A 26,321-nucleotide genomic window follows, 5' to 3' on the forward strand; every position below is an offset into this window, starting at 1 on the left:
GACTCAATGCCCCCATGGCTTAAAGAGATAAAAAGAAAAATATATTTCTCTCTTTTTAGTTTCTTACCTTTGTGCATTTGACAGCAGTATGAGCATTGTTAGGTTCACAGTTTCCTGAAGGGTACTTCAAGCTGGAAGGTCCTTTCCTAGTAACAATAACAGCAAGGATGAAACTCAAAGTCAAAAGACTGCATTTAGGCATTTGTGTGCGTGAAAAGAAAGGAGAAAGAGTGGGGCTAAGCATGTCTGGTGTCATGCTCTCAGGTCCCCACAAAAAGTCCTTCTAAATGTGAACACAGAAGGAAGGGGGGTGAGAGGGAAAGCATTTCCTTTTCTTGAAAGAACACTTTAAAAAATAAGCTATATCAATTTAAAAAAGAAAGTCAAGTTGGCCACCTCCATTTAACTATTCTAAGTGATTTTTTTAAATTCTCTTGGGAAATTATTTCTGCTTTCTTGCCCCAATGAAGTCTCTCTAATTGAAATAAAAGTATTTAAATAGTTTGAAAAATCCTCAGCTACAGAATTTGTGAACCCGCCACCATTATTTATTTTAAAAGCATTCATATAGAGGAAATATGTTTAATAAGGGAGTTCTTCAAAGAGTCTTATTTCAACACGTGTGAATCAGAAATGTGAATAACACCGTAAATCAGTGACAGATTGCTGAAACTTCGTTTTGTTGCACACTTCTCATTAAAAGGAAAACAGCGCCATCTTGTGTGCAAAAATGACTTGTAGAACAAAGGCAACACGCTTTTTACAAATAAATCACATTATTCAAGACTGAAAAAACAAGTCAGATACAAAGTTCAGCTGTGCTCTGATCTCAAATAGCTCATTTACCAGTTCGTTTTATGCTACATGGTCCTGATGACTGCTTCCAGGGTCAGTACCAGAACACTTTCGGGAATGATGGAAAGACACCCACAGATCACAAGTGATATGATTGCTATCCATACACTTGTTGAAAAGCCTAAAATTAAGAAAAAAATATTTAAATGCTTTAAAGGCAGTCCAGTCCTGTAGTACTTACATGGAATTTTGGATCAGGTATATAGAAATGGAGAATTCAATAAAATTCAATAAAAATTTCAAGAAGCCTTATTTTCCCACTTCTGGATTTTTATTAAACATTTTCCGCCTTAAACTCTTGGTTTTTGAGGAAAAAATGATAAAAACTTATTTTTAAATGGAAATCTGTGCTACTCAGATTCTTGTTTGATTCTTCTCCAGCTTGTAGGACTTCCAGGAAAATAAAACAGAAACACAAAAGAAAAAGATATGCAGGTTTTGCCAAAATCAAATCAAGTGTCTTAACTTTGTTTAGTTCTTTTCAAAAATCTGTTACTAATATTGCAGTGGCACCTGAAGGTCCCAATCTCCCATTGTTCTAGACACTTCACATACAGAGAAGCAGTTCCTGCCCTGAAGATCTTACAAAATAAGAGGCAAGACCAACAGATGTACACAAGCAATTTACATTTGGCAAAACAGGTTCTCCAATCCCTAGATCACAGTTTTCTATAGTCGTATTACGAGGTTTAACACAGTGGTGTTAATTTCAAGATTAGGGAAAAATATTATTGTAGACAAATTGCTAGTGGTTAAGTCTAAAATTTACCAAGCTAACTACATGCAGCTTTCCCATACTATTTGTAAAAGAAGAACATCTGGTAGTTTGGGGTTTCCAATTTGAATCTCTGGTTTGAGAAGAAACAGTCTTCTCAAAAAAAGAGCCAACAATATAATTTTTCCAAGATTTCCAGAACATTGAAGTTCAAAGTTTCTGTTCAGCATTGCCATTCAAAGGAATTATGAGCTAAGCTTAGGAACACAATATTACTGTGTCCAAAAATCTATATTATACTAATATTAATTTACAGCATGCACCTGCTAGAGAACTCATTTGTCCATCAATTATTTGATTCTATTCTACTCCCACTGTAGTGAATGGGAGTTTTGCCAATGTCTTCAGTGGGAACAGGATCAAGCCCATTGTTATTTTGGGGCGCTCACAGTATAATATATCATTATAAATTGCCTCTGAAGCTCCACAGAGACTGGTGCTGTACAGTCTGCTAAATAATGCATGCTCACTTTAAATTTTATTTTTGAGGCTGGATAGTGTGTGTATAATTCCAATCTTATTAGGTCATATTAACCCCTGTGCCAAAATTGACCCAGCTTTCTTAATTTAAAATGTATTACACTCCACTCAGACTGGAAATTGAAAATAGATATGGAGTGGCCTGTTGTTCTCATTTAAATTATGTAAAGCATGAAGTCAAGAAAGGAAGGAAGGTTTCCTGATCCTAGAAACCCTTATTTACATGAGTGCTCCCAGCGAAGTAAATGAAACTTCTCACATGAGTAGAGACCCATGTAAGTACGGAATCATCCTGCAACTCCATTGTGTGTGGGACATCCACGGACTACATTGAACCATGAATGTATGCTTAAAGACAAATGTATGCTTAAATTGAGTAAAGTGTGACTACATTACTGTAATCCTTGGTCTTGCTTACCCCCTCTCTCTCCTACTGTTAATTATGCTCCTTGTGTCCACAAAACACATCTACAATTATATTGTAATCTTTTGGGGACAGACCAAGTCTTATCTTTTGTCTGTTTAGTAAAGCACCTAATGCAATTTGGCATTTTAAAAGAGACCAGCAACAAAAGATGTTCTGTGTATGGATCACGATTGGCCTCTTGTAATTTAAACTTCATTAGTACTTTGAATTTAAAGTATTATAAAAACAATTGATAGGTCATACTTTCTTTTAACAAGGTATGTGCAGTTTAATGATTAATATCTGCACATTTCTATATAAACCAATGGAATTAACTACAATAGGAGTTTTCAGATTAAGGCTCACAACCCTTAGAAGGGGAAAGTCAGAGGTCACAGCAAACCATATATTGTGTGGAGGCTGCTAGGAACCAGTGGCGTGAACCAAAGTCACTGAGCTGCAGGCTTTTACCTCTACCTTATTCCTCCTTCACCATTCTCCACTACAAGGTCTATTTAAGTATGGTGAGGAGCCAGTTGCTTTAACCCCTGCTCACAGTGCTGAGCCAGCTCTTTCCCACATCTATGCAGCACTTCACTAGGAGCCCAGGAGAACAATGTGTCCAGATAGAAGCTGAAACACCACCTTCTTGTAATCCCTGGTCTTTCAGCACCTCCACATGAGACCCCATAGTCTCCACTTCAATACAGAATTATTTGTGCATCTAAAGTGCCTGCTGGACTATTAATTAATACCTCCAAAATAACAAAGGTCAGCTGAGGAACAGAGGAAAACACAGTCATTGGACTACTTGGGACCTACATTAAGGGTTACAGTTATTTATTTATTTACACACACACACACACGCACACACACACACCAAGTTTGTTAGCTCACTGACAGCTACTATAAATCATAGAAGGTGATTGGTGACAATTTTGCAACTGCTACAGCTTCAAAGTCAATTTCAGGAGAAGCCCAAATAAGAGTGGAATTTAATATGGTCTTCAGTGCTGAGATAGCAATTTATGAGGACCACTAAACTGCAGGCCTATCTGACATATGTCAGTCTCACTCCTGGAGTAATGTGCATGCACAAGTTATCCTCCAGTTCACAGAATATCTACATTTCCCCCAACCATGAACAATGCCACCATCTATCCAGGTTCAGCTTAAAGCAACCGTATCTCATCTAAGCATAAAAGCATCTGCCAGATAATCACAAAGACAGAAGACAGCCTACAATGTAGCAACAGTTAAAGGGACCAAAACATTATGTATATTCAGCCACTTTCAGTGACATGTAGGCTTATACGCTTTTGGGAGGGGCAAGATAAAATCCTGCAGAACCCCAAATGGGAAATGTTTGAGCAATGACATCAAGTGCCCATCACCAGCTTTTGAGACCTCAGTTCCATTAAAGAGAAAGTTCAACCTAGCTAGCCATTCCATTGATCGACTGTGTCAAAAGTCACTTGCAGAACTATCATCATCAGCAAGGACATATATCCTTTGTACATTGCTAGGAGAATATGATCTACCAAATTGATTGGAGCTGCTTCTATGCAATGCAGACTTTATCATTCCACATTAAAAGAGGTCATAAAAGCTAGCCTGATCCAGAGGGCTGTGGCTAGGTAGCTTCAATCGCTTGTCAATAACCTCCCTCAAGAAGAGAGAACAAAATACATTCTCTCTTGTTATTAAGTTTGGAACACACTTTTACACCTTTATATATAAATGAGTTTCTGCCTTCCCAGAGAGACTTTACATACTTCCACAAGCTGCAGGATCAGAACCTCCCCATTAGCCTTCAACTGTTGGAAAGAACGCAAGTCTCTTGAGGCCACCAAGCACCACTTGGATTTAGGAGAGCTCAAAGTCCGACAAATAGCCCGGACAAACTGGGTATTCTTTACCTCCTGCTTACATAATGCCATAGTGATCATCAAGCTACTTCTAATGTGATTCATTTACTTGCCAATAAACAAAAACATTATCACAGGAAGAACCATTTGTGCCTATTCTAGGTTTCAGGCAGATCATGTTCATCATGCTACCAACACACCCGTAAACCCAGAAGAGTTCCATACAGATAGATAATTCCCTGTCCTTGCTACAGAAAAGCCTTAAAGAAAAGCTCTTCTAGCCTCTACTGTGACACATAATCAACAGAATACATGATAAAATTCCAAGGGTCTCATCTAACCTCTCATTAAAGATTTTGGTAATGTCATAGAAGCCATTATATTGATGGCGATAGCAAAGAGTTCCATTGCTAAAGTATACAAACAGTGTTTTATTCACTTTTTAACAAAAATGGTTGCCAATAAACATTCTACCTTTGCTAATAATTACTGCTAAGTTATATTTATTTCCCATGGTAAGTATAGCAAAAAACCCTGTAGTATCTCAGACACCTCTAAGTTGCAGCTTTTGACAAATGCTGACTTTGTAATGGCATCAGTGTCAGTGCTCTACAATTGCATTTTTATTTTAAGTTTCTATAATTTTGAGACCAATTTGTAATACCCAAAGCAATTATAAATAAGGCCCTACTTAATTTGTGATATTGGGGAAATTGCAGATCCTGCAATATTAGGCTTCCACTGCAATTTTGATTTTAATTAACTTACTTTGCACAGCCCACAATTCTGAATACATTTTGAGGTTTGCAACACACACCTTTCCCCCCCATTATTACAGGTGAATTCCATTTATCTGAGTGGCTGGGGCTCAGGCTGTCAACCCCAGGCACGACGGGGCTCCCGCTGTCAGCCCCACACATTAATGACTAATATAGTTGCAGCAAAATGTCTGGTTATCAAAAAATTAGCAAGCATAACATAATACTTGAGTGTTTATATTGTTTCAGCAATTAAAAAAAAAACAAATAAGTCTTCTCTGGCTTTTCCAAATTACTTCAATTAATAAAGGTCCACTAATTACTTTTCTATGATTTTCCATGTCTTGTCTGCAACTCAGCCACAACTATTTGATAATCATCCCACAATTAAAATAGGGCCTTAATTATAATGATCCACTATATCTGCAAAAAAGGATCTTGCATCAGACTTTAAGAATAGTATTACTAGGAAATTGCCAATCCACACTAGATTCTCCAGAGGTGATGTTTTGAATAAGCATGTTTCATGGTTTGAATCACTAAGTCCAAGTTACAGAGGAACAATCACAGTGACAGGGAGAGGTTATTCATCTTGTGCAGTAGTAACTGGAGTTCAAGACACATATTGCCTTGCACATGCACATGTTCTAGTCCTCCTTGCGACTGTACCAAAAATATATAAAGCTGCACAGGCAAACCATTCTCAGTTTCTTCTCCATGGCAAAGCCCCAAGATGGAGGACTCTGAAGCAGAAAAGAAGGGGACAGGGGTGAAGGTAGTGGAGCACCCTTAGGGGGACATATCTCACAAAATTCCAGCTACTGCACAAAAGTGAATAACCTTCAAGTAGTTTTCACATGGACGTTCCACTTCAGGTGTTCTGCGGACAAAGTTGACTTTTTGATGTTGAGCTGAAGACCTAACCTTTGGAACAGGCACATGGTTGTCTGAACTGGAGGAAGAACTTCCAATCATCAACACAGGGGAAGACTATTAGGAGAGTGGCTACTGGTACTATGATCTTTGAGATCACCCTTAGGATAGAAGAAAGCACTGAATTCTGGAAGTGATCCTGACGGAATGTAAAACAAAAGAAACCTCTTGTGAGACAGGGATAAATTACAACATGAAAATGCATCTCCAGAAAGTCAAAGGCCATGAACCAATCTGAGTCTAACGATTAGCCATCCTGAACTGCTGTGATTTTACAAATGCATTTAGAAGTCTAAGATTTAGTATCAGTCTCCATCCCCCATTCTTTTTTGGAACAAGAACATAGTCTGAATAGAAACCCTTCCCCTTGCCCTGCACAAGAGATTTATCTGTGGACTCAGAAGAGCTTAAATACATCAAAAGGAAGTTCTTCTGAATCTCCATAGAGAAATTTCATAATAATTGCAACCAAGATGCTTGACTATTTGCTCCTCAAAAGTCCCCTTCATATGTTCAGGCTGTTGATGAGGGAGAATTGGAACAGAGAAATGTCTCCCTATACGTTCCCCACAGGAGAAACTAGAGCTCTTGAACTGTTGGTGATATAGAGCCAACAGATTCAAATAAGGCCACCAAGAGGGCCCAGAGGATAGGGAAGGAGGCATCCACTGTTGGTCATATCAGTGAGGTGGGACTTGAGATCATATTTCCCCTCAGAGTTTCTCTTTCAGTATAGGTCAGAGGAGAGTAGTGCCCTGTATGGTAGATAGGAGATCCCTGGACAGAAATCTGAAAATCAGAGGAATCCTTCTCAACATACTCCAAAGGTAGAACCGATCATTAAAATAGGGACTGTTGTCCCCCAGAGTGTTTATCAGGGAAAAACAGTCTCAGTGACCCAGAAGATCTCATTATCAACTAACATTAGGTACCAGCTAGCCATGGGGACTCTGACGACTCAGAAACAAATAGATCTCTGGATTATCTGAACTCCCACAGTACTGGACATAGGTGAGCTGAAACTTGATAGGATTCACAGATGACCGATGTTTGTACCTGAGGACATCAGTGCCTGTCAAGATAGCATTGGTACTGAGGATGTTGAATGCTTTGGTGATGCATTTTTGCTGGACGAAGATGGTATTGTAGAAGCTGTCATCTTCTGGTGCACTAGTATAAGAGCCTGGGGCAGCAGTTTGGGTACCAGGGTTAGTACAGGGAAGTCTGATGGTGTAGAACTTTTCTAAATATGATCTCTGCTGGAATGGCTATGTCTGGTCAATACCAGGAGAAGTTTCAATACAGACGCATGCTTGGTACCGTGGTTCCTGGAGAAGTTGAAGTCTTCAACAAATTTCCTATACTGGAACCACATGGAGCCTCAATAGTACTCACTTTGCAACCTGAAGTTTCTGAAAATGGTCCTTTTGTGTGGTGACAGATTTCTTTGAAGAAATCTCTTCTCTGGTGGGAGATTTAGAGCTTGTATTTGTGGACGTGTTATTGGTACTGCCATTCTTATACCACGAAGGCCTTGTGACAGGAACATAGAAGTTGGTGGGGGGGGTGCTAAGTGGGTTTTAAAGGTTGTTGCACAGCAGGATTATTGAAGCCTGGATTGGAGGCTGGTCTCAAGGCTTGCTCAACAAGGGGAGAGCTGGGATGCGGGGAAGGAGTGAAAGAAAAGCCCCAAGTAAAAGAATTATCAAATAATAAAATAATTAACTATGTAAACTCAAGTAAACTAAAGCTACAAACTACTGTAAAGTGGGCAAATTAGATGTTCGGCTTTCAGGCCGAAGAGCATTTGAGAAGGAACTAAGGGTAGTTCACCCCTGCAGCTCTATATATCCTCAGTAAGGGGCACGAGGAGGACTAGAGAGTGCATATTTGGGCAGAATGGGCACTGTTACTGAAAATCTCTGATCAAAAGCACATGGAGTGTATGTGCAACTGAAGTGGCGCACCAATAGGACACTACTTGTAGAAGAAGAATGTATGTTATTTATAAAAGGGGCAAATTTAATTTCCTGAAAGTAACTATTGGGCTGGGCTAGCATTTCCAAAGCATACTCCTGGTCCTAAACTGAATCACTGTTACTCAGCATTATAGAAAACAGACACACAGAACATGCCAGTTATTGAACCAGGAAGAGCCAGCGCCTCCGTTTTTCATTCACAACTCCCTCTAATAATAAGAGATCACTTTACAAAAGAAAAGCATGTAGACATTACTCAGACTGTGGCTGTAATTATCCCATTAGAAACTATGCCAGTAAACCTTTAGTGTATAACAGATCAAAAGGTGTCAGGTCCCTACTATTTTTCTTTGAAATCCTCATGCACAAATTATGAGGCTGTATAAAAGAATTAAGGCCACAGATTTGACCTATGATTTTTAAGAAAAGTTTGGAGCTAGGTGGACTCAGTAAGTGCTTTGAGTCTGTCCACATATATCATTAAGACATAATTCAAGAGTGACAAAACTGTAGACTTATTTTTTTTAATGTGAAGCTAAATTATTCTTTTATCCAAATGACATATGGTCAATTAGCAGTAAAGAAGAGGCCGAACAGCAAGAAAGAGCTTCCCCATTTTTATATTTACTTTAGCTGAAATTATAAAGCTATATTCCTTTGTGTTTGTGTGTGAAGTAAATACAGTGTTCAAGGCTGCAGGGTTGACACTTAGCAGTGGAAACTGAACTATTTTATCCTCTGTACAGGCACAGCATGGCCTCAAATTGCTTCCTTAAAGTTCCTCTACCCCCTTTTGGGTGGGCTCCTGTCTTTATGATTATTCATTCCTTGGCTTTCAGTGATTGCCAGTTGTGGAAGTGATTGTTGACAAACAGACAACTGATCAAGGGGAACTTGACCGAAGTCACCAACTCACTTTATACAGGCCAATGAGCAGTCATCACATGGCAATGACTTGCGGTCAGTGTTTACCTGGGCTATATTCAAACTGGTGAACTAGAGGTAAATTACTCTAGTGATGTATCTCATCACTAGTTGCCGAAGCCATCCAGATTTAGATTTAATCTACATTTTTCAAATATACTTTTTTCCTTCTTGGGAGAATCTCAGAAACAGAGTTCATTCTTTCATTAGAACAGTTAATTTCTCTATTTCAATTACACAATTTCTTATTTTAGGTTTTAGCTTTATTTGGTTGATGTGGTAATGTACATCTTGGGAATAGGTTCAATTCTAATAAATTACATTCAAAATTGTATGACATGACCAAAAATGCAGAAGTGTGTCTTCTTTATAATGTCTGCTACTGGCATTTTATTGATAAGCGCATTCTTTATTAATGTCATGGGCTTACAGAGTGTGAGAATGTTTCATGTATTAGCATCTGCATGTGGAATAAAGCAGATGTCATAATAAAACCCAAACAGCGATTAATCAGTACTGAAAACTGTTTGTGCCTGTGATACTAAGTACAAAACAACATGTAATTTAGCTATTGTTTGACTATGAAGTTACTAGTTGGAATATCATAATAGAAAGAAGACATTGCATAGTATTTAGTGGGCAGTTTTAATAATATGATCTCTCTTAGTTTCATTTTTTTTTAGTTTCACATTGCTTCCCCATTATTTTATAGTATTCAAGATCATTTACAATGAGACTGGAGTTAGAACGAATTAATTTTGTGGCATGCCTATCCTAATTACTATCATTCTTACCAGAATCAGGACTGAATGTATAATATATTTCACATTATATTATGGAAATATAGTTTATAACCTTTTCAATATATAGTTCAAAACTAGTTAACTAGACTTCCTTTCCCCCACAGGTTAGTTTGTAAATATGTGAACAGAAAACTGGTCATCCTGGAAAGGCATAAGAAGCTTTTGTAAATCAAACTACAATGTGTATGTATTTTGCAGAGTATCTGACCAAAATCTTCCTTGAATGTTGCAACTTTTTTTATTACACAGCAAAGCATTAATCAAGGCCCATTATAATTAAGGTTGCATAAGTCTATTTTAAGCCCCATTTCTGGTCAACTCGTATATTTCTGAAACTTAATGTATTGCCTGAAACTTTCCATATATGATACCTGCCTGCAAGTAAATTCAGTTTGAGCAAACATAGTTGAGTAGTTTTGAAATGAAGTGAGAATAATTTCCATATTGCCAAAAATATATTTCAATTTTGTTTTAAAAGCTCTACCACTAAAATTGCCCTAGACAAAAAGTTTAAATTTGTGTGGCTTACACAATGCCAGAGTACACTGGAGGCGTGTAGTGCTCCAAAGAGGTGCTTCCAAGGTGTTCCAGAGGAGCTCTTTCTTAATTCACTAGTATGACACAGAGGACCATTTACACCAGCTAGCAAAGGGTTCACTATTATATAACAGCAACTCCTATCAGACCTGACAAACTCACTACACATAGCACATTGCTTTCATAGTATTGATCTATGAAGACTGTCATGTGAGATCTTAAATGAAAGCCAGGATCACACTGGTCATTAGTGTCATGAAATGTATGTACGGACAATATTAAGACGTTGTGTGTACACACAGAGATAAATAAGTTTTAAAGACTGAATCAAAACAGGGTTGACAAACTGTTTTCTGTTAGACACAGGATGTATATTCACCTGTCTGCCTCAGTTTTCATGTAAATCAAGCAGTGTAAGCCAACACAGCAGAAGCCCAATTTCCGTACGAAGTCAGCACACTGTAGGATAGACTCGGTGGACAGTGATGCATCTGATCCCGGGTACATATAATGGACTTCGGGGAGATAAGAGAAGACAAAAGGACACCTTTTTGTCCTTCACTGAGGAAGCAAAAAGGACAGTGCTTTTTGCATTCATTAAAGAGGGATCCCACTGAAGTTGGTTGGAGACACTGAGATTGCTTTAGGTGAGAAACTACTTTAGACAAGGGTTTAGCAAGTTAAAGTTTAGACTCTAGGAAGCATGTTATAATTTTGATCTATATATAATCATTTGTTTCCATTACCCTCACTCACCCTCAGATCTGAGCCTCTGATAGTAAACTTGTGATTATTTTTACTATATCTCAGTGCTGTGATGTTACATAGGAGCTGACCCTCAGTTGAATCACAGAAACTAGTGTGTACACAGTCCCTTGGTGGGTAGCAAATGTGGTATTTCTGTGAGTAGCCAGTGACAGTGGCTGGATAACACAGGAGAATACTTCAAAGGGGCTCAGGGATTGGAGTACACCTATTAACCTGCCAAGGATGGTGAGGGCTAGCATTGCATTGAAGACACTGTTTGGGTACCTAACTGATTGGAGGTGTCAAGGAGCTGATACCCAGCTAAGCACAAGCACTTCTTTAGCTGGGAGACAAGGTGATTGAGTCCTGAGCACCCTGAGAAAGCATCACAACTTGTAAATTGTGCAGCTATTAACTTGTGCAAAAGAAGGGCTCATTTCTGTGGATTATGTGAGGTATTCCATGATGTGCACAAAAAATGATTCTATTCCTCTTCTCTATTAGGGGGAAAACCCTAGAAAATTCCATTAAAATTATGTTAAAGGGACACCGAGGTTGCCTAGTTGTGCAGTTAAAGTCAAGAAATTATAATAAAAGGTTCCATTCATAAAATTTACCTCTGCCCCATATGCTTGTGCATTGCAATACAGACTTTATTTATTTATGTGACCACAAACTAGAATAAAATTCTGATCACCTATCCATGAACAGCTAAGATGTAGTAATTGGCTGAAAAGAAACAGTTGTCCCAGGTTTCAGTCTCCCTCTCTCAGGTAAATAGAGTTGCTGCTATGATTGCATTTCTTTGCATTATGCTTGTTCTAGTTTGGGCTGTTTTATTTTTTATTATTATTTAGTTATTTTTAAATTGAGTATGACTCATACTTGGTCCTATATGTTTAGTTTATCCTTGCTTTAACATAAAATTAAAATGGCATTGCCATCACAAGTCTGAGACAGAATTGGAGTGGACATCAATACATTTAAATTCAAGTAATTATAACAACTTAATAATATGATCATCTTCCAGGGCTATGACCTCCAGCATAACTTTTTCTAGCTCTAAAGCCTCAAACATGAAGAGATCCTCTCTTCAGAAAGTAAAAGTTGTCACAATGGTGATTAAATCCACCATGAAATAGTGTGCTACAAAATCTGCCTCTTAATTTATTTTGGAATGCTCCTCATTCAGGCCACTTCATCCCTTGACTCTACTTCTGCAATAAAAATAATTTAGGTGACAACTTTTTATTACTGAGTTCAGTTCTCTGGCCTGACCAGTAACCTAGTACAGCACCAGATCTCACTGACTTTCAATAAAACTTGTGCTCCTAAGCCACTTTGAAAATTTCACCCTCTGTATGCGGGATGGATACCTCTGAAATAGCTCACAGTTGTCTCAAAGGCTGAACCAGTAGCTTAGATCAAACTATAACAATAATCAAGGAATGAAAGACATTAGATAAGCAATTACAAAGTCTCTTCAGGAAGTATTCCAGCAATGCATATAGAAAAGTGGGTTTTATTACAGTGCTTGCTGGTGGAGCCATTGACAGTTCTCTAGTAAAGCAAGAGTCAGTTTATATCAAATAATATTTAGTATACTCTTTGCTGACACCGTATATTTGCAATCAGAGCTCATGGAATTGAGATAGCTTTAGAACTTATGTAGAATCAAGGGAGAAAATACAATCAGACTGCTTGATCTGAAGCTAGATGATGCAGCAGTGAATAAAGACTGTTCAAATGGGCATGTAGAGCAAGCTTAGAGAATATTTTCTTCAGAAATTATGAACTGCATCAGCCACAACTTTGAGGTTACTATTCTGGACTACAAAATCATCCCCATCTTTGAAAAATTTAAAGTATGTTGAAAGACGTTTTAAAACACGTAGGTTTCAAAAGTCAAAAAGAACTTCAAGGTTTCTTCTCCCCATTTTAAATAGAAAACAAAAATTAGTTACCATCGGACAAAGGGTTTCTATTTCTACCCTTACTACTGTCTAGTTGACAATGGGTGGAAGTCAGGTCATATTAAAATATTCTAGCTGTTATACTCTTCTTAAAATGTCTATACTGGAACACAAAATTTTCACCAATGGCAAATATTCATTATAAATTGTACTGTAAACCACTCACAGGAAAATTGGGGCAAATTTAATTTCAACCGTCCTCTGTTATTTTTTCATTTTCTTCTGCAAGATCTTTGGGTAAAAGACCAAGATTCAACAGGTATTTAACAACATATCTAACTTTGAACACTTCAGTGGTAAGACTTCTCACATGTTTAAAGTTAGGCTTGAGCTTAAGCACCTTGCTGGAAAAGGACTTAAACAAGCCAAGAAAATTGGAGATGTTATCAGAATTCTGACAGGGAAGGAAAACACCACATTTCAGAGTTCTGTTGTCAGTCTTACAATATAGACTGCTAATGGCATTTTAACCATGAAATAAGCTTACTGCACATAAATATTTGATCCAAAACATTAGTAACTATGGATCTCAATCATTAAAGGATGAGGTATTAGAATCTTGACACAAAGCTGAATGAGAAAGACTAACAAAGCTTAAATTCTTCATAAGGCAAATATTCCAATAGCCTAATGCGAAATGACAAACTGATAAAACCGTTTTCTTTCCCCTTGACCTAACTATGTATCTATCAGATGGGCACTTTTTGCTGTTTTCCATAGATTCATTCGGTGCAGGAGGTGGTGAAAGTTTGCTTTTAAGATTTTGCTTCTATGTTAACCATTTCACAAAGGAGATAACATCTCCAAATCTAATGAGACTGTTCAAAAAGACTACATATCCCATGTCTGACTTCATAGTCATTTAAAAGGTGGTTCCATAAGAAATTATGGCCAACAAAACATGCAGTTCTTACAGAAAAAGTAACAGGGTTAATAGATTAATTTAAAATTGTAGTTAGGGTTAACAGCTCTCATGTATCAGGGATTAACAACTCAATGTAATATGTTACATATTTCTTTGGTACGAAATGTCAATGGCATTCACAAAACCGCTGTGCAGCATGATGTACAGGATGTATTAATAGGTCTCTTAAGGTTTGCTTTCATTTCCCAACAATTACCATAGAAGGATTCATTCATTAATTCCTTTTATTGATATGGATTATAAACAGACTAATGTCAAATTCTTAGATCCTTAGATTCCTCAGACAAAACCTCATAACTCAAACAAAAAATTATATCCATTGCCTAGATAAATTCATTTATTATTTCTTGTTTCTGGGTGCTGATGACCAAAATATTACCTGTTGATCCTTCTATATTTTCTATATTGTAGCATCACTTTCAATTATCTCATCTTGTAGATAATGACTGAAGAAAACACTTCTCCATGATGTAGAAGGTTTAAGGTTCTTTTCGGGGAGGCTGGCACAGACAAAGTTGAACACACAATTTCTTAAAAGGCCATCCCTTCTAAAGGGAAGAGCTAGCAGACAGCTCAGAAGTGATATCCTTCTACATTGCCAAAACTATAATTCTCAGGAAAGAGTGATGCTGAGTATGTTAACCAAAAGCCTAAGGGAATCATGGCCATCATCATGGAGTCTAGTGACCATCAAATGGACCCATAATAGGAAAGAACAGAAAACCCTTTTTTTGTTGTTACTCAGAACTAACCTGAGCACAAACATCAGATCCTAAAATTAGTTCTCCTGAACAGTTATTTGGTGGGGGGATTTTCCAAAGAGCCAAAGTGACTTTGGAACACAATTCCATTTAACTTTTGGTAGAACTTCTGCTCCCAAGTCATTTGGGAACTTTTGAAAATTCAACACCACGGCACCTAAATAAGTGGTCTGATTTTCAAAAAGTTCTGAGCACCCAGCAGCTCCCATTGTGGGAAGCAGATCTCAATAGGGGGTCAATGCTGACATAGATACATCCTAAAGGAGGGATTTAAGCCATAACTGGGGTTTTTCTTGCTTAAACTGCTTTGTGCAAAATAATATCGATTTTACATATACCTTCCTCCTTATGTTTTGTTATGCTGAATAATGTATGTGTTAGATTACAATTTCCAGCAACATCACACAGCTGTTAACCACCACCTGGCTAACCACAAATACATTAAGCTAGAGAAGCTCTATTTGGAGAATGAAATGTTTCTCTAAAAGGCTCACCATCTCATCTGTGACAAATCCGAAAGGCCTTCTACTCCTTATAATTAAGTTCAAGAGCCAAAATAAAACCAACATACTTAGTATGACAACTGAAGATTATCTTGGGAAAATGACACCAGGCATGGCTGAAATAGACTGTGAACACCAGTCAGTGTTTATATTTGATCAGTTTTGAAAGCACACTGCATTTTTAGCAACAGTATTTGTGGAAGTCTACTTAAAGGTATAATCCATCTTTTCCTAACTGAGATCAGTTAATCCACTGCATTTGAACACAGTACTAAATATACTGACCCAAAATGTACCAAGGAATAGGCAACTCTCACTTTAAGTATCAAATATAGCTCTTTAAAATTAGGCAGGTGACAGAACTGATGGAAAATAACCACAAACTCATTTGCCAAATAAGGAATGTTCAGCAGAGGCTGTATCAAAAACAACTTGACATGACGCCCAAAAAATGGGCTTGCAGGTCTGTGTAAATTTTAAAGAAATAACTACCTTAAAATCTAGTTTTGAATTTCCATATTTATTTTCCACTAATGTCTTTTGTATTGAGCCACTTTAATTTACAAAACAAAAACAAAGGCTTTCTTTTTATTAAGTGGTAACACTTAGCTCAGTATGTTATATCAAGTAGTCACAAAAATATCCACAAAGTTTCTGGAATCTTAACTTAGCTAATAATTTTACTTTTTTACTACTTCCAGGAGGCAAAATATTATTGACTAATACAGCTTTCTTTACAGTTTTTATAGTGGCAAATTTGTTTCCAGTCACTATACTTAGCAGATAAACAACAAGGAGTCCGGTGGCACCTTAAAGGTTAACAGATATATTTGAGCATAAGCTTTCATGGGTAAAAACCCCACTTCTTCAGATGCATGGAGTGAAAGTTACAGATGCAGACATAAATATACTGACACATGAAGAGAAGGGAGTTACCTCACAAGTGGAGAACCAGTGTTGACAGGGCCAATTCGATCAGGGTGGATGTAGTCCACTCCCAACAATAGATGAGGAGGTGTCAATTCCAGGAGAGGCAAAGCTGCTTCTATAATGAGCCAGCCACTCCCAGTCCCTATTCAAGCCCAAATTAATGGTGTTAAATTTGCAAATGAATTTTAGTTCTGCTGTTTCTCTTTGAAGTCTGTTTCTGAAGTTTTTTTGTTCAAATATAGCTACTTTCAAATCTGTTATAAAATGTCCAGGAAGATTGAAGTGCTCTCCCACTGGCTTTTGTATGTTACCATTCCTGATGTCCGATTTGTGTCCATTTATTCTTTTACGTAGGGACTGTCCAGTTTGGCCAATGTACAAGGCAGAGGGGCACTGCTGGCACATATAACATTAGTAGACGTGCCGGTGAATGAGCCTCTGATGGTGTCGCTGATGTGGTTGGGTACTCTGATGGTGTCGCTAGAGTAGATCTGGGGACAGAGTAGGCAACGAAGTTTGCTACAGGGATTGGTTCCTGGGTTAGTGTTTTGTGGTGTGGTGTGTAGTTGCTGGTGAGTATTTGCTTCAGGTTGGGGGGCTGTCTGTTAGCAGATGTGACATGCTGCATCAGTTATACACATTATTTACCAAATCACTTGATTATAACTACATGTTAATACATAGCTACGAATTTAAATGTTATCTGAAACAGACTTGAGAGTGAGTACTTGTGGCACCTTAGAGACTAAACAATTTATTTGAGCATAAGCTTTCGTGAGCTACAGATCACTTCATCGGAAGCTTATGCTCAAATAAATTGGTTAGTCTCTAAGGTGCCACAAGTACTCCTTTTCTTTTTGCGAATACAGACTAACACGGCTGCTACTCTGAAACCAGACTTGAGAATGAAACACTAGAAGATATACATACTTCATTTTGAAAAAAGGATTTGGCATTTATTTTTGTTTAAACACTTGCTGAAATTAATGTAACAGGTAGTTTGTTGCAAGCCATACAACCTTCCTTTTACAGCCATCACAATTTAGTTGATGTGACTTTTTCTATCAGTTTAATTCAGGAAGAGTTTTCGATCCCTTGAGTGAGCAAAATTCTGAACAATGAAAAGAATGAACATTTAAGTGACATATACTGTTGAATTACTGTGTTTAGTCATTCTAAATATGGTCAGTTATCCATTTAATTTACAAGGAAAAACAATCGTGTATAGCCAAAAGGTGATGGCTGACACTTAGTAAGAAATTAAACTATTTCCACTTTGAAATCACTTGGCTTCTGATGAAGTAAAGATCATTCAAGAAATAGAAATGGATGATTCACTGAGTTCATTAATATTAATTTTGACTGCTAATTGATTCATTAATGATAGAACACTCAAACCCCTTAAATACCACGTATTTTCACATTATAAAGCGTTTGAGGGAAAGAAATAATTGGGCCTGGCTTTAATATAAAATGCCAATGCTCACTCTAACAAAGTATGTCTTCCCTAGTGGACCCTTAATTTATGTGCAATATGTAAATGTTTCAAAGAATTTTTTCAGTTCCGGAAACAACACTATTCCTATTTCAGCATCATGAATTAAATCCCCCAAAAAGTTAAGTTCTATGGACAGAATTCTCTTGGACTTCAACAGGATCAAGTTTTGGCCTGTAATCTCAAGTTAGGACATTCCTTAAAACCAAAACTCTCAAAGTGCCTTCAGGCTCAAAATACTTTGGATTTAGCTTAATACTAGTTAAGAGTTGTTCATCCAGAGAGCAAGAAAGTAGAAAGAAAGACTTTTACAAGAAAAACTTTTAGCTCTTTCTCCAAGAAAAAATCTTCAAAATGTAACATTCATAAGGGAATGTAAAAGTTAATTTACCTGTGGACTGTCCCTTTAAGGATTTGGAGTACTGCTGAAGAGGTAAAGGGGAACAAAGTGTGGAAGCAAGGCATGGTTGGGGTGTGTGTGTGTGTGACTAAACTGATGTAAGGTTTATGCAGGCTGCCTCAAGTATATTAAAGTTTCTAAAATCTCAGTTTTAAGCTCACTCCTGGAATGTAACAAAGACAAGATCCAGTGTGGTAGCCGTGTTAGTCTGTATCAGACTAACAAAAATAACGAGGAGTGCTTGTGGCACCTTAGAAACGAACACATTTATTTGGGCATAAGCTTTCCTGGGTTAGAACCCACTTCATCAGTGGAGTGGGTTCTAATCCACAAAAGCTTATGCCCAAATAAATGTTAGTCTCTAAGGTGCCACAAGGACTCCTCATTATTTTTTAAGACAGAATCCTCCACCAAACCTCTTTTCAGATCTCAACTTAATCTGGCTAATATGTCAGAATTTTGCTGTAGGTCCTGTAGTGCTCAAATTTTCCTGATCATAGGAACTAGTATAAAAAAGTTTAATCAGTTCATTGGACTGGCTGGTCATTCCTGGCTCATCTGCTTGATAATCTGCACACATAGACTTTGTAAAACCATTAAGGTAATTATCACATTTCAAACCCAGCATAGTTTCAGCATGTTTTCCCATGAACAGCATAGAGAGAGATTCCTTGTAAAACACATTGTACCCAGTCAAGCAGTCTATAACTTACTTTTATTACAGATTCTCAGAAAAAACAAATCACTCTATGTTTTGGGAAACCATGCTAGAACCATTCATAGGTTTCAACTAAATTTGAGTGCATGGCCACACAGACTCTCTCATCTTGTGGAACTGACTGCTCTTGGGTTGTTCTATTGTAACTATTGTCTGTTTTATTTTACAACGGCTAGAAAGCCTTCCTTTTAATAGAAAAACTTTGTTTTATTTTGGTGCTTCACATTAAATGTATGAATCTCAAAGGATGCCCTGGAGTAGCATTTTAGGGTTTACTGTTCTCTGTCTGGGTTTCAACTGTAGTTTTCTTGCACATTCCTTTAAGTGAATTAATATAGCATCATAAGGAACTAACAAATGCAACACTGATTAAAATCAATGTATGTTTTCATTGTTGCAAAACCTCGTTGTGTTTTGAAATGTACAGAATGTATTTTTCCTTTAAGCACACTGTACTTAACACATTCTAATTTGATATTCTCAGGCACCCAAACCTCTGCTGTCCATTACAATTCAGTAAACTGCTGACCCAACAACTGTTTGGAGAATGAGGGCAATTATTTAGCTACCTACAAATACTTGCAACAATAGCTTGCATGTATAATTGAATGCTGCCAATTACAAAACTCTTCAGAATAAGTACCTCTCTGACTAAGGAATAACAATGACCATAGTACAGCACAGATGTTCTCACCCTTTTGGGGAGTTTTGCCTCAAAGGGAGTGTGGAGAAAATCTAATTTTCTGTCACAAAGTAATACACAAAGCCTATGGGCCCAATCCTGCTCCCACTAATGTTAATTTCAAAAGTCCAAGTGCTTCAGTGAGAATACATTGGACCCAATGTTTTAAATAAGTGCTTGTCTGATTAGGTTCAAATATATCAATATTTAAAGGTTAAGGTTTTGGAAGTGATGTATGTGGTATTTGGTACTTATTAGTGCCAGAGCACAGGGCTATCCTTGTGGGTGGGCAACCGCCCAGGGCGCTGTGGTCAAGAGGCTTCACAAGGGCTGTGCCCATCCAGGAGGTGGGGGGAGGGGAGAAATGGGGCTATGGGGCAGGACCAGGTGTTCACATGAGTCCTCTCTTCACGGTCCCAGAAGCATGACACCTGCAGAGCTGCCGACGCGACACCTGCTGCTGCTCTGTCTGCCACCCACTGCTCAGGGAGCAGTACTCAAAGGGGTGCCAAAGAAAGTTCACCCAGGGTGCCATTTTCCCTAAGCCTGGCCATGCCAGAGAGTGCCTAATAAGTGATAGCTCTGCTGTGGTGCAAGAAAGTAGAAACATATTTCACTGAGTTTTATCCCACTTTTAGTATTAGAAAATCAACTGTGCAGCACAGTCTACCTACCTACGTGTCACATTTTTATGCTTTTTATTTAGGAAATATATTTACAACTCACAAAAGAATGTTATCAGTGTTAGACTCTGAAGGTTTCAGAGTAGCAGCCGTGTTAGTCTGTATTCGCAAAAAGAAAAGGAGGACTTGTGGCACCTTAGAGACTAACCAATTTATTTGAGCATGAGCTTTCGTGAGCTACAGCTCACTTCATCGGATGCAAACTGTGGAAAGTGTAGAAGATCTTTTTATACACACAAAGCATGAAAAAATACCTCCCCCCACCCCACTCTCCTGCTGATAATAGCTTATCTAAAGTGATCACTCTCCTTACAATGTGTATGATAATCAAGGTGGGCCATTTCCAGCACAAATCCAGGGTTTAACAAGAACATCTGGGGGGGGGGGGGGTAGGAAAAAACAAGGGGAAATACGTTACCTTGCATAATGACTTAGCCACTCCCAGTCTCTATTCAAACTTAAGTTAATTGTATCCAATTTGCAAATGAATTCCAATTCAACAGTCTCTCGCTGGAGTCTGGATTTGAAGTTTTATTGTTGTAATATCGCAACTTTCATGTCTGTAATCGCGTGACCAGAGAGATGGAAGTGTTCTCCGACTGGTTTATGAATGTTCTAATTCTTGATGTCTGATTTGTGTCCATTTATTCTTTTATGTAGAGACTGTCCAGTCTGACCAATGTACATGGCAGAGGGGCATTGCTGGCACATGATGGCATATATCACATTGGTGGATGTGCAGGTGAACGAGCCTCTGATAGTGTGGCTGATGTGATTAGGCCCTGTGATGGTGTCCCCTGAATAGATATGTGGGCACAGTTGGCAATGGGCTTTGTTGCAAGGATAGGTTCCTGGGTTAGTGGTTCTGTTGTGTGGTATGTGGTTACTGGTGAATATTTGCTTCAGGTTGGGGGGCTGTCTGTAGGCAAGGACTGGCCTGTCTCCCAAGATTTGTGAGAGTGTTGGGTCTCTCTTTTCTGTAATTTAAAGAGTTTGACAAGCTGTCTATTAATTTTTCACTCATAAGTCCAAGTCAGTATTTACCACCTCAACTTTACACCTTTTGTTGAAGATGCATAAATAAAAACCAGGGCCACGCTAGGTTCTGAACCATTTCTGTATGGAGACCAGTTCAATGAGGTGAACACACAGAGCATGCGGATGCCTTTTATAAACTAGCATCCTTCCTGTGGTAGTGTTTTTCTTTTCTTCAGAGATTTTGGATATCAGATAATTGCTAAATTAAAGGCTGAAAGTTGATAGACGTTCAAGGTGTGCCCCATAAAACTATTTTACTCAAAAACAGTTACTCATTTTTCAAATTGAAATGACAGAAAGGATTTAAGGATGGATTATTTGTGTCATATTCAGTGTTCACATCTCTAGATCCATTTGTTTCCGTCTATCAATGTTTTGATTCTTATGAATCTCTTTAGAAGTACAACACATTAGAAGGTTTTCATTAAGCAATCATTCTCTCTCAGCCAGGAAAAGTTCATGATATAATCTCATGTCATCTTTTATCCTCTCATTACAGCTGACAGACCAAATATTTAAAATGTAAGTATGGTATTTCACATTTATTCTACAGAAATGCATGATGTAATCAGTGCCTTAGAATCATAGACTATCAGGGTTGGAAGGGACCTCAGGGGTCATCTAGTCCAATCCCCTGCTCAAAGCAGGACCAATCCCCAACTAAATCATCCCAGCCAGGGCTTTCTCAAGCTTGACCTTAAAAACTTTGAAGGAGGGAGATTCTACTACCTCTCTAGGTAACGCATTCCAGTGCTTCATCACCCTCCTAGTGAAAAAGTTTTTCCTAATATCCAACCTAAACCTCCCCCACTGCAACTTGAGACCATTACTCCTCGTTCTGTCATCTGCTACCACTGAGAACAGTCTAGATCCATCCTCCTTGGAACCCCCTTTCAGGTAGTTGAAAGCAGCTATCAAATCCCCCCTCATTCTTCTCTTCCGCAGACTAAGCAATCCCAGTTCCCTCAGCCTCTCCTCATAAGTCACGTGTTCCAGTCCCCTAATCATTTTTGTTGCCCTCCGCTGGATGTTTTCCAATTTTTCCACATCCTTCTTGTAGTGTGGGGCCCAAAACTGGACACAGTACTCCAGATGAGGCCTTACCAATATCGAATAGAGGGGAATGATCACGTCCCTCGATCTGCTGGCAATGACCCTACTTATACATCCCAAAATGCCATTGGCCTTCTTGGCAACAAGGGCACACTGTTGACTCATATCCAGCTTCTCGTCCACTGTAACCCCTAGGTCCTTTTCTGCAGAACTGCTGCCTAGCCTTTCGGTCCCTAGTCTGTAGCAGTGCATGGGATTCTTCCGTCCTAAATGCAGGACTTTTCATTTGTCCTTGTTGAACCTCATCAGATTTCTTTTGGCCCAAGCCTCTAATTTGTCGAGGGCCCTCTGTATCCTATCCCTACCCTCCAGCGTATCTACCTCTCCTCCCAGTTTAGTGTCATCTGCAAACTTGCTGAGGGTGCAATCCACACCATCCTCCAGATCATTTATGAAGATATTGAACAAAACCGGCCCGAGGACCGACCCTTGGGGCACTCCACTTGATACCGGCTGCCAACTAGACATGGAGCCATTGATCACTACCCGTTGAGCCCGACAATCTAGCCAGCTTTCTATCCACCTTATAGTCCATTCATCCCATCCATACTTCTTTAACTTGCTGGCAAGAATACTGTGGGAGACTGTGTAAAATGCTTTGCTAAAGTCAAAGAACAACACGTCCACTGCTTTCCCCTCATCCACAGAGCCAGTTATCTCGTCATAGAAGGAAAGTAGATTAGTCAGGCATGACTTGCCCTTGGTGAATCCATGCTGATTGTTCCTGATCACTTTCCTCTCCTCTAAGTGCTTCAGAATTGATTCCTTGAGGACCTGCTCCATGATTTTTCCAGGGATTGAGGTGAGGCTGACTGGCCTGTAGTTCCCAGGATCCTCCTCCTTCCCTTTTTTAAAGATGGGCACTACATTAGCCTTTTTCCAGTCATCCGGGACCTCCCCCGATCGCCATGAGTTTTCAAAAATAATGGCCAATGGCTCTGCAATCACATCCGCCAACTCCTTTAGCACTCTCGGATGCAGCGCATCTGGCCCCATGGACTTGTGCTCGTCTAGCTTTTCTAAGTAGTCCCGAACCACTTCTTTCTCCACAGAGGCCTGGTCACCTCCTCCCCATGCTGTGCTGCCCAGTGCAGTAGTCTGGGAGCTGACCTTGTTCATGAAGACAGAGGCAAAAAAAGCATTGAGTACATTAGCTTTTTCCACATCCTCTGTCACTAGGTTGCCTCCCTCATTCAGAAAGGGGCCCACACTTTCCTTGACTTTCTTCTTGTTGCTAACATACCTGAAGAAACCCTTCTTGTTACTCTTAACATCTCTTGCTAGCTGTAACTCCAAGTGTGATTTGGCCTTCCTGATTTCACTCCTGCATGCCCAAGCAATATTTTTATACTCTTTCCTGGCCATTTGTCCAATCTGCCACTTGTTTAATAACAGTCACAATAAACAAATGAGAATTAAGTAAGATGGTTTGGGACATTTTGTCATTGAGAGGATATATGTAAATTTGCTAATTATGCAGCTGGAGGGTGTTATATCTGCCCCTCTGTCAGAGGTTTTGAGACCCAGTTTTGTTAGATGAGTTTGCAATTTGGCAGTCAGACACCCAAATTCTGTTAGATGATCAGATAACAGCAGTACCAGGATGGGTATTTTTATATCTGTGTCTGTGTAGGAGGCTGAGACGTTTTCAACTGGATATAGACCTTGCTACCATCATCAATGCCCATGTAACCTCAAGATTAGGTTATTACAATGTGTTCTGTATAACTCTATACCTTAAATCAATATGAAAACTGCTGCCAGGAGGTCTCAAGTGCCAACGGTAATAATAGCATCTTTACATGACGTCTTGAAGAGGGTCTTTAAAATGGGGATATTAGCTCCCACGCTGTTGGGTATCCTCTTATAGCTGATTGTAGAAGACGGAGGGATGTGGGTGTCGCCAATGTTTTTTCTTACCATGGGACCTTTCAAAATGAGTAGTTCTCTTGTAACTGAATTTTGATAGCTCACATCATAATCTAGGAGTTATTCAATATTTGTATTTAGACTAGATTATATCAATATACTTTTTGAAAATATTAATATTTGCAATTCTTTAGTCTACAAAGGCTTAAAAGTAGCACCTTACCACACTGAAGTGATCTCCTTTGAAATAAATCTGTGCTGGAATTTGTCAGCTACTGTGTGAAATTCAAGATAAAAAAAAAGGGTAAAAAAAGTACACACACTTTTTAATCTGTTTCAGAGTAACAGCCATGTTATTCTGTATTTGCAAAAAGAAAAGGAGTACTTGTGGCACCTTAGAGACTAACCAATTTATTTGAGCATAAGGTTTCATGAGCTACAGCTCACTTCATCGGATGCATACTGTGGAAAATACAGAAGATGTTTTTATACACACAAATCATGAAAAAATGGGTGTTTTATCATTACAAAAGGTTTTCTCTCCCCCCACCCCACTCTCCTGCTGGTAATAGCTTATGTAAAGGGATCACTCTCCTTACAATGTGTATGATAATCAATTAAGTTAACAGTGTTGTTAGTTTTTCATGCTATCAAAACAAAATATACTAGTCCCTATGATATATGCCCAGGTAATAAGTCATGCTAAAGTTTTTACAAATAAATTGGTTAGTCTCTAAGGTGCCACAAGTACTCCTTTTCTTTTTTTAATCTGTGTATCACATTATACCTTGAGAGCAAAAATATTCCGGGAATCATTGCTGACCGCTCAAGAAAAGTTATAATCTCTGGCGTCAGCTACAAATCTGTTAATTCCTGCTTGAATTGTGAACTTTATAAGATTTGTGTGGACTACAAATACTGATTTACTGTGCAGAGCAAAATCATCCAAAAGTAACAAGTGAAATTCTCTCATTGACATCACATCCCGTCAATGATCAAAGTGACTCAGTATATATTTTTGAATCACGGAATAGCCAAGACACAAACTTTTGAAAAAAAAACAAAACACCACATTTTCATTGAACTTCACGTCAAACTGAGGGATTTTTTTTAGTACAGTAATGCATTAGCAGGATCAAACGATGTTATGGAAAAAAATGTCTTTCGGTAGTACAGACATGAATGACTTTGCAGAATAAAACTTTTGGTTTCTTTTGAACATACTTGGTATGTAATATCTGTATTATCAGGTGAGGGACTGACCAAGCTACAGCTAGTGCTTATTAAAGGAAAATAATGTGTATAGATGTTTAGTCTTTATGCTTTGAATGGTAATATTTTCAAACTAAGCATTAGTGAAGAAAAAAATTGTTTTAGTCATACTTGTCATTGTAATTAAAACTATAGTAGAGGTAAAAAATGAAAAAAATCTGGAATATGTGTTCCCTTAGTATAGGCAAGATACACTTTAAGTGTATTTACTTAGATTGAACATATTGAGGTCATTATAAAAATGTGACATCCATAAAACCATTCTGCATTAAAATTGGGTTAAAGTTCATTTTATCAGAATAATTTTCATGTTGACAACATGAAACTTGGGACGTATTTTATGAGACACTCTTTAGTCTTGATTCAACTACATTGCAATAAGCAACTCTGATACCAATTTTGGAATAGCATTTTAGTGTAGTAACTGATAAGCTGAAAATAGTGTCCTAAACATTACCTGCAGTTTGAGACACAGCTGATCAAAGTAGTAGTTATGTTGCAGCACCTCTATTCCCCTCTCAGCCTCACTCCTTCCCCTGCAGCAGCCCCCGCTGGGATGGAGTAGGGGCAGGCCCCCCGGTCTCCCACACTTCACGGATGGCCTAGTGGCGCAGGTCCAGGATCTCAGCATGTCTAGTGGCTATGCAACAATAGTTTTTAAAATGAAAAATCAAGCACAGTTAATCCAAACTCAGGACTGCTTGTTTTCAACTAGAGAGATGGGGAAGAAATAGCATATGGGTATAACGTCATTGTCTTAGGGGATATATATACATACACACATTCTTCACACCTTTCATCCTGAAGAATCCCAAGCCATTCACAAACTACATAATTTATAAAAATTACTGGAATGCACCCCCTGTGGTGAAAAGTGAACTACAACAAGCCAAG

General features: G+C 38.4%; 1 protein-coding gene across 1 annotated transcript in view; it reads right to left on the reverse strand.

Moving 5' to 3' along the window:
- The window catches only part of PRKG1 (protein kinase cGMP-dependent 1), a 901,242-nt gene extending 875,281 nt beyond the window's left edge, over positions 1-25,961 (reverse strand). Inside the window, exons 1-2 of the mRNA XM_073353692.1 lie at positions 25,885-25,961; positions 68-146 (exon numbers count right to left, since the gene is read on the reverse strand). The gene's annotated coding sequence lies outside the window, so the exon portion shown is untranslated. The remainder of the gene's footprint in view (positions 1-67; positions 147-25,884) is intronic.
- Between the last annotated feature and the right edge of the window lie 360 nt (positions 25,962-26,321).

The sequence above is a fragment of the Lepidochelys kempii genome, chromosome 7, assembly GCF_965140265.1.
Source record: "Lepidochelys kempii isolate rLepKem1 chromosome 7, rLepKem1.hap2, whole genome shotgun sequence".
Lineage (NCBI taxonomy): Eukaryota > Metazoa > Chordata > Testudines > Cheloniidae > Lepidochelys > Lepidochelys kempii.